The sequence below is a fragment of the Bidens hawaiensis genome, unplaced genomic scaffold (genome assembly GCF_021521415.1).
Source record: "Bidens hawaiensis isolate Kalapana, Puna unplaced genomic scaffold, B.hawaiensis_p1.1 tig00004364_1, whole genome shotgun sequence".
NCBI classification, from domain to species: Eukaryota; Viridiplantae; Streptophyta; class Magnoliopsida; order Asterales; family Asteraceae; genus Bidens; species Bidens hawaiensis.
In genome coordinates, this window is record NW_027491263.1 from 631,712 (window position 1) to 639,818 (window position 8,107).

Genomic DNA, 8,107 nt, shown 5'->3' on the forward strand with positions numbered 1-8,107 from the left:
TGTTTTTTAATTTTAATGTAAAATTTATTTATTTTATTTAATGAAATATTATTTGTATTATTTTAAATAAAAAAAAATAATGATGGGGTAATAACTGGAAGTGGCTCCGCTTCATCCACTACAGCATGTCACACAACGTTCATAAAAAGACTCCATCTACTCACACATGGTGTAACACACTAGAAAGTCATAGTTAAAAAAAAGGATTTTAAGAAAGTTGAAATCTAATTAATATAATAAATGCGAATAAATTCGACATTTTGAATGAATTAAAACCGGTTGAAACTGAAGGTAAGCGGTTAAAGTTTATAGGGTTGTAATTAAAAGAGGTTGCAATCTACAGCAGAGTCTTTTTAGTTGTATTCCGAACCGGTTTAGGCTTTAAAACTGATCCTGAGTCGACGATGAGTTATGATATAATAATAAAGAAATAAATAATGGAGATTTTCCATGACGTAACGCTTGAATTGATATACCCTCCCGTATGTATATAAAAAGGGGAGTCAGATCTTGTTATTGGAAATGAGGCCTGAGATGGTATTATTCGGTGATTCGATAACGGAGCAGTCCTTCAGAATGGTACTCTCGCAAGGCGGATACAACACTCGCTGGGCTCTCTTCTACTGCTACTTACTTAGATTTAGATCTTATCTTACTAGTAGGAGATCAAAATTATTTATACTATACGACTTGTATAGGTGTCACATCTTATCTGCTGTAGTTTGTTGTACAATACTATAGCCTATAGATCTATAAGTGTTTTTTAAAATTGATTTTTTAATCAAACTATACAATTTTAAAGAATATGAGCAACTTTTCTTTAATCTTTTTGTAATTGTCCTTTTATTTTATTGTATTTTATTGATTGGTCAATCATCATGTTGTTTTCTTTGTTGTTGATAAAATGAAATTTGATATTGAACCTATTTGGATGTTAGTGTGATATAAGAATTTTGTTACTTCAGACTCTTGTTCGTTTTAGTTTTATTACAAAAGAAAATTACAACAAATTATTAAATTTGAGAATATAATTCCTTTAAACATACTAGTCGTATAGGCTTATAATTTATATTACTTGCGTAGACCTATACTACGTTTTTGATACTACTCGTATAGGGTTAGACAACTTGTATAAAAACATGGTCAACAACAAATCTGACATCTCTGGTATGTTGTGAAGTAAGAAAAAGTCATACGAGTCGTTTAAGGCTATACAACTTGAAGAGAAGATGTCTGCACATGTGGGGAGGATGTCCGAATAGCAGGGCCCTTTTTTTGTTTTTATTTTTTCAAAATCATTAATTTGTATAAAATTTATATGATGAAGCTGGTTCATGTATATAATATATATAAATAATTAAATAACTACATATTCCAATAATGAAAACAAGTATATAAAGAATGAAGGTTAAATAACCAGTTCGGTTTACACAGCCGGTTTTAAACTAGACCAAATTGTTGAACCAGCAAACCTTGTTTGGATCTCAAATAGGCCAACTTTCGGTTTGGGCGGTTCGATCAGTTTCAACGTATCATGGACATCCCAAGTTTTGTTATTTTGAACATGTAAATGTTAATAAGTGCTATTATATCTTCTATATTAAAGATGCAAAATACAAATATTCGATTGTGTTTGATGATTGAGGTTGAAAATTTTGCATTCAGCTATGTATGCCAAAATACAATTAAATTATTATTTTTTACAACTTGTTCATGTAAATGTTAATGAGTGCTAATATATCTTCTTTATGCATCAAACTATTATTTCAAAAACTTATTTTCCTAACAACTTCTGTAATATTATTTGCCAAAACAATTTTTTTTAAACTTATACTAAATATTATATATTTACTGTTTTGCAGTGTTCAACAACCCCTCCTGTTGCTGCTACAGTCTTTTTAGGGGCTAATGATGCTGCACTTCCAGGTAGAACTAGTGAACGCCAACACGTTCCGGTTGAAGAATACAAAGAAAATCTGAGAAAAATCGTTCGCCATATAAAGGTTTACTCAATTAATTGTTTCACTATTTTCAAATTTGGTCAACTTGTAATGTTTTATAAACATATTAATGCAGGTATGCTCACCCACCGTGCTAATTGTCCTCATTAGTATTACTCCCCCACCAATTGACGAGGAAGGTCGCCTACAATTTGCAAAGTATGGCAAGTTTCCATTCGGTGTCAAATTACAAGTTTACCAATGCCACTTCTCTTCAAAATTCAGTTTTAATGTATGTTTTTGTGAATATTATGGTGTTTTTGTTTATACATAGATCTCTATATGGAGAAAAAGCAACGACGCTTGCAGAAAGAACAAATGAAGTAGCTGGAAATTATGCAAACGCATGTGTCAAGGTAGCAAAAGAACTCGGTGTTTCTGCGGTTAACTTATGGTCAAAAATGCAAGAAACACATGACTGGCAGAAAAAGTTTCTAAGGTTAGTGATTTTACATATGGATTTTTGATTTCTACTACTTAATTTCAAGAAACTAAAAGAAGATAAAATGCTTATATGGTTTAGCAATTTGCCTAAGTCTATTGTCATTGCATGGATTTCATTACTAACTCCTGTATATCAAGTAGTTTATAATAACATTTATCTAAACTTGTCAAATGGGTTGGTGGGTCATAACCAAGTTGTAAACGTATTAATTTAGTTGGTGGGTTGTAAAAAACAGGTTAAACGGGTCATAAACGGGCTAAACAGGTCAACCAAACCCAACCAGTTTAATTAAGCAGGTCAACACAACACGGCCCATTTTTTTAAACTAGCCTTGTGTATGATCTGAATCAAGCTTCATGTACCTGAGTGGCAAGCTGGGTGGTTCAGGTGGGTTGAGTAACGGGTCAAAACGTATTCAAGCTAAAATGTATAAACTTTAGTATAGGTTTAAATCGCTGGGTTGTGTTCAATGTGCTTAATTATGCATCAAAAGTATAACTGACAAATGTTAAAGCATTCTGACCCATTTTAGTTAAATCTCAACCCAAATCGACCCATTATAAACTTAATCCATCCCACAGGGGAGAAAATATAGGTTATTTTCCAAAATGACAATATTTTGGAATCATGAAGTAGTGAAGTGAAATTGATAATTACTTTCAAAATACATGCTAATTTATAGTATACTGTTAAATCCAATGTTATATAATTTTAAACAAAGTACAGTACTGCACAATCTTTCGGTGTGGATTTGCAGTGTTAACAAGTAAATGAGATTCGAAAATAAAAAGTAGAAAACATATATAAATAGTTTAGTTTTCTTTTTGGCAAAGTTAAATAACTAGTTTTGCAAATTGCGTGTGTTGGCAGTGATGGACTGCATCTAACACCAGATGGGAACAAGGTTGTATTTGAAGAGGTTGTAAAAAGTATTTAATGGAGCTGGGCTCTCTGCACCTGACATGCCTTCTGATTTCCCTCATCACTCAGAAATTGATCATCAAAACCCTGCTAAGGTTTTCCAAGAAAGAGGCTTGTCGTGATCTTTACTTTTTAACTAAAACAAGATTCTTCAGTTACTTGTTTTAAGGAACTTCTCATGTTAATGACTCTCTTTTAAACTCTTATGATATTTACAAATCTCATATCAGATTATAATTTGTTTTTCATACCGTTTATGATCTTACATCACATTAAAATGAGAGAGGACGGAAATAAGGGCAAGAAATTTGGGAAGGCATGGAGTAGTATGGGATTGCTCTATCATTTTTCCTTATTGGTATATGGAATGTAAAACTGTCTTATAGCTAGCTATAACATATAAATTAGGTAAACAAGTCGTATTCATGTTTGATACTTATGTTGAACGAGTCGTTTCTAACCTGTTTAACACGATAAGACTCGAATTGACAACCTGTGTGTTAGTCATATTCATTTTAAATGCCTACACCTTTCCTTTTCGCATATGTAAAATCATTTAAATCTTCTTCAATGAGCGTTTGTCAAGCATAATGGCGGGCAATGGGGAACATGTAAGTTTTGTTTTTCATGTTGTTCGGGTTGTACTTATTAAAGTAATTCGAATGTAGATGAAATTAATAATTGCATACGGTAGAAAGTGTTCTGCAAGAACAAGATGTTCTTTTCAATGTGAAGAAGTGCTACTTTTCATGTCTAAAGTAGAACATATATGTTCTTTATATAGATGTTGAACCAAGGTAATAGTTGACGGTTGATAATTAGTGGTTATAATTGACGACACTTAGTAACTTAGCACGGTACCAGGGCCGCCCCAAGTGTATTGCTGGGCCAAGCAAGGGCTTGATGCCCCATAAATATAAAGGCCTCCTATAATATTTTCAAAATAAAAAAATAATTAATATATGAGGATTTTGCAATCATCCGGCAATTTTAAAACTTGCAGGAGCGAAAATTTGTGAAGTGAATTTAATTACTCAATTTAAATATATTGACTTTTAAGGTTGGTAATTACTTTTCTCACTATTTAATATGTTATTTGCCAATTTTAACACCAAATTTGCCATAATTAGTAATTACTATCCAATTTATAATCTGTGAGCTTTTTATTTGTTTCTTAGAATCTTAGTTAAAATTACACATTAGAACCATTAGTTGAATACTTAAATATTATTACTAACAACTTAATGTCAAACTGAAAGCAAAAAAATGAATTTTGTGTAAACATTGTTCACACACAAGATTTGTTATAACTATAGCTTTTTTGAGACTTTTGATCAATCGGGGAGGGGGGGAGGGTTGGTTCTTTTTTAATCACCATAGGGGTTGTCGACATTAGTAGAGGGTAATAGCCCCAAGAGGGGTTGCCACCATCCTTATAGCCTACCTCGCCCACTTAGTCACCGCTACTAATGTCGATAACCTCTCTTGTGATTAAAATGAAAACTAACACCCCCCCCCCATGTGATCAAAAGTCTAAAAAAGCTCTAGTTTTATAAAAAAAAAAAAAACAAAAACAAAAACACCACACATACCTTTAAAAAAAGTAATGCTACCAACTAATAACGTGTTAGTTTATAGTTGTCATTTCTCTAGCCAAGTTAAAGGAGGAGATTTTATACATAAAAATATTTTTTTTGAAAAAGCCTCCAACTTGATAGTTAGCTTGAGGCCTCCTAAAACCTTGGGTCGCCACTGCACGATACAAACTATAAACAGTCCTTGGCAGAAAGATCCATCAGTGATTATTAGGTTCATGTTTATAGCATCACTGATTTTAGGTCTATTTTTTTTTAATATTTGCATCAACTTGTATAGGCTTACAAGGCAATTCAAGAATCTCAAGCATAAAAGACTCTTTTGATCAAAGTGAAGTGGAATTCAAGACATAGACCAGAATATATTTGGGAATTAGAATCATAAATGAAACAGGAGTGTTCACACTTATTCCAATGAATCTTGAGGACGAGATTTAAAATAAAGAAGAGAGAATATAACAATCCACAAATATGAACTATGGAAAGTGGGCTATCCCACATTGGAGAAATAACAAATTAACTTGTCCCACATCACTGAAACAATGGCGAAGCTTGGACTAAGACACACGGGGGGCGGACTAAAAATGTAAGCAAAATTTCACAAACAAAGGGGGGGGGGGGGCGAACTTAAATTTTCGGCCGAAAAATGCTAAATTTACACTACGTATATAAAATTTTGGGCGAAAACAACTAAATTTTACACTACGTATAAAGAGTTTTGGGCGAAAACTGCTAAATTTTACACTACGTATATAAAAGTTCGATCGAAAACAGCTAAATTTACACTACGTATAAAAAATTTCGGTCGAAAACGACTAAATTTACACTACGTATAAAAAATTTCGGGCAAAAACGGCTAAATTTTACACTACGTATAGAAAATTTCAGCCGAAAACGACTAAATTTACACTACTTAAAAAGTTTCGGGCGAAAATGGCTAAATTTATGCTACGTATATAAATTTTCGATCAAAAACGGCTAAATTTATACTACGTATAAAAAATTTCGGACGAAAACAGGTAAATTTACACTACCGTGTAAAAAAACAGGGGGCCAGGGCCACCCCTGGCACTAAGAGTCCTTCGCCATTGGCCAGAAAGAAAAACTTGTAAGCTCCGTATAAAGAATTGGACTCACATAATAATATTATTGTGTGACAAGACACTATTAATGGTCTTAGCGAGGATGTGAAGCACCCAACGCGCACACGCATGGGCGAAGTGCAATGGGCACAATGTGGCGCACCTTGAACTTCGCACGCTTGAGAGCCACTTGGTATTTTTTGTGGCGCACTCTCGCATCGCCGCGATATCAAAGGTTTTTAATTATCCGAAAAAAATTTGTGGTCATTGCGTTACACGATGAGTTCTCAGTTGACCCATTGTGATAAGCGACGTGGAGGCTACGCAGCCATGACACAAGGCACATCACATGGCATAGCTAGGGCTGACTCGCCAACCCTATATTTCCGTCGCACTACGCGATGCATGTCTCTTGAATCCGTCGCGATACGTGACGAGACAAAAATTCAGCTATAAAAGGGAGGTGATCCAACTTTCATTTCACATCTCTCTCTCTCTCTCACACACACACTTTCTGATATATATATATATATATATATATATATATATTGGAGTGTTGGTATAATACCTTGAATAGCCGTAACGATACCCTAATCCGATCGAAAGAAGCTTTCGTACACAAATCCAATCTCTGGCTAAGCAAGGTGAGACTTTGTGCCTCATGTAAAGTTTCTAATCTCATGATTATCATTATGATTATCGATTTATACTAATATAGATATATTACATTGTGTTAATCTATGTGCTTAATTACCAGAAGGATTTTAGTTGTAAACGTGCAATGTGAGACATCTGAGTTTTTGTACAACTCACATTTGTGTGAGACAACTGGTTTTCTAAACCTGTCATTGTTTTCAAAACTATATAACTAAATTAATATAAGCATAAGTAATATGACCATAGTCACATTTACGGTCAAGTGACAATAACTTTTTGGTAATTTGTAAATAGGCATGTGTAAAAACATATTAATGTTGTAATTGTAAAAACCGGTCATTTACAAATGAATGTACTCACCGGTATATCCTACTAACCAAATATATTTAAATGTTTCAGGTGACTTGTTAAAGACACAGAAATGATGCTCGCGTGCTTTCAGCTTAAATAAGTAGCTTGTCACCAGTATAAAGAATTATGTTTTATAAATTAGGGTTTATCCTTATAAACTTATGTTTGTATAAATATTGGTTTTATCCCCAGTTTATGAAAAAAAATTACGATGTTTATATATTTTGTAAGTTTTCCTAACTAAGCACCTGATGAATTATTTCGCTACTAAATATTTTAGTAAACACTGATACCATCGTTCGTGTTCACGGCTCCCTTCCGAGGTATGGGTTCGGGGTTGTGACAGATGCACACTTCACCCGAAATTGTAATTGTTAGTATGTGGCATTCGTCAATTTTGGATTACTTGTTTGTACGATAAAACTGTAAAATAATGAGTTTTTATGTTACATAATCATCTCATACTTGTCGGATTTCGAAAACACCTTTTACGGCTTTTAAAACGCTTAAAACGCCTCAAAACGAACTGTAGGGACCAAATCTGCCAAACAAACAAGCCTGACACCCTAGCACGCCGCGTCGCGCGGCCAGGGAGGCCAGGCTGGTCGCGCGGCACCTAGCCTTGTCTGCAGATTCAAGTTTGTTTTTTTGTTGTTTTTTTGTATTATTTGACTTGTTTAACCATTTAAAACACATGCAAGTCTTGATATAAAACATGGAAATAACTTTGACCATTACCTTATATAAACGATCTTATCTTCTTCATTTCAACCTTGTTCATTCACTTCTTTTCTCTCCCAAACAAAGAACACAACTTCATCTCTTCAAGGTTTCTTAATCATCAAACAAGAACCATTCTTTAACTTTGTTTTGTTACTTAGTAATTGAAGCTTGTTGTACAGCATATATATAATATGCACCCCTTATTTCATTCGGCTTTCACCTTCTCCGGCCATGGTCGGTTGAGGTGATACTCTACAAGGCAACGCTACATGGAGGACTCATTATAGTCCTTGATTATATTATATTTCCTTTAATGCTTACTAGTCTTGTTTA

The 8,107-nt window shown here is 33.7% G+C and overlaps 1 pseudogene across 1 annotated transcript; it reads left to right on the forward strand.

The window, feature by feature from the left end:
• Positions 1 to 522: 522 nt before the first annotated feature.
• Positions 523 to 3,588, forward strand: LOC143626452 (GDSL esterase/lipase At5g62930-like; annotated as a pseudogene). Its single transcript, XR_013152421.1, has 5 exons — positions 523 to 638; positions 1,841 to 2,003; positions 2,077 to 2,159; positions 2,275 to 2,439; positions 3,316 to 3,588. The product of XR_013152421.1 is annotated as a GDSL esterase/lipase At5g62930-like (transcript).
• The last annotated feature ends 4,519 nt before the right edge of the window (positions 3,589 to 8,107 follow it).